Source organism: Branchiostoma floridae, chromosome 4 (assembly GCF_000003815.2).
Source record: "Branchiostoma floridae strain S238N-H82 chromosome 4, Bfl_VNyyK, whole genome shotgun sequence".
Taxonomy (NCBI): Eukaryota; Metazoa; Chordata; class Leptocardii; order Amphioxiformes; family Branchiostomatidae; genus Branchiostoma; species Branchiostoma floridae.
Window position 1 is genome coordinate 25,907,971 of NC_049982.1, and position 1,776 is coordinate 25,909,746.

Genomic DNA, 1,776 nt, shown 5'->3' on the forward strand with positions numbered 1-1,776 from the left:
AAATTTGGAGGATATGGATAAAAGGCTCCAATACTATGAAATTGTGCGCTTAAAAGTTTGAATTGGGCTTATCATTTCTAGGTGGGGCCGAGTTCACCCCTCGTACAATGGAAACCTCCAAGCAATGTCAGGCCAAATATTTGGCGGGCATACATACATCAACGACGCAGCAATATTCTAGAAGTCGTTGTTTGTAACCAAAAATTATTATACAGCAATTCATACCGTATAATACCAAATGCTTACAAATTTTGTCGATTCCTTTAAATGCTCATTTTTAGGAAAGTATGTTTTTGCCAAAATTTATGCCATATCGAGGTATATAGGCAAGAGCCGCTCATCAAGCTCAATGTATAACTTCATCATTTTGTTAAACGGTCATTTCATACAAGACCTGGCACAAGACCTTCAAATAACATTGCTATTTTCACCAAAGATTGATTTTTTATTCAAAATATAATTGATGCAATATTTTTGTGATATCATCTTTTGAATATGATTTGCATCAACTGGCCACATTTTGTTGAAACAGATTGTTATACCAGAAGTTACGTGGCTCGAGTGACCAACACCCGGGGGGTGTCACATGCGTTACTAAGGTTAAGATGCCAGACTTGATACCCAGTTGGAGGATGTCAGAGTTATAAGTTTAGGTGTTAGATAGAAAAAAAATAAAAAAATGGATCATTTTGAAGAAGAAGTGCATGCCAAAAGTTACGTCATGTGACATGACTGTAATAGACATCCAAATACTAAATTTCAGGTCACTTGGTTTCAATAGTAGCCTGGACTCTATACTCCTAAAATGGGGGTGGGTGCTATGGGAGCCCCATTAATCTAACATAACTGATACTCAGGTTATATTTCAATATAGGGCATAGAAATATACATATGTGGTCTGAAAATAGTCCGAAATTACAAAATTATATCATTCCAAAGTGTATGCCAAAGATGTGAATAATACCCTGTGAACATGTGTTTTCATCACCAGAGATGAAATTCGACGTCATTTGGTTTAGTATACCAAGGCACCATAGTCCAAATTAATGAATTTTTTTGTCAAAATTTCTGAAAAGAGGAAAAAAATCCCAAACTAGACAATTCTAAAGTGGTCAATGCCAAAAGTGTGCATACGTCCTGTGGCCACTGATATATCCGGAGCATTTCCGTTAAGACCATTAGCGTTACTCTCTGTAGCCAAATGAAGATGCAAGACCTGCCTGGTACAAACAATGATATCTTCAGAAAGGCAATCCAAGATAGCGGTACTACCTGATGCATCTAAGGAGGTGGATGCATCATTTAAATCGTGCATCAAGGGTACATAAAGCAGGATTTGATTTCCTGAGAAGCCCAGTTCAACTAGTTCTGCTGTAAATACAGGTGTTTCATAAATCAATTACTAACTACACACCATTGGACCAAGACGTAAAGCAAAACATAACAAGAACAATATATAAAACAACCATAGAAACACGCTAGATACTTTTAAAGGTAAGAAAATGAAAACTCTCCCGCTTCTTGTTGTTTTTGGTTATTTTGATGTTATTTTGATAAGTATTACTGAAGTTATGCTGCTCTATTTTATCATAGTTTGACACCCCCAAGATAGACATTTTTGGTCAAAAATATCCTAAACGGCCATCGTAATTTACAAATCATGACTAGATCAACAGCTAAAAGTATCATACATCCAATAGGGGATCATAAAATCTACATTTGTATTTTGAAGCAAGCTTTGATAATGATTCAATGTAATTAAAATCAGAAGGAGCC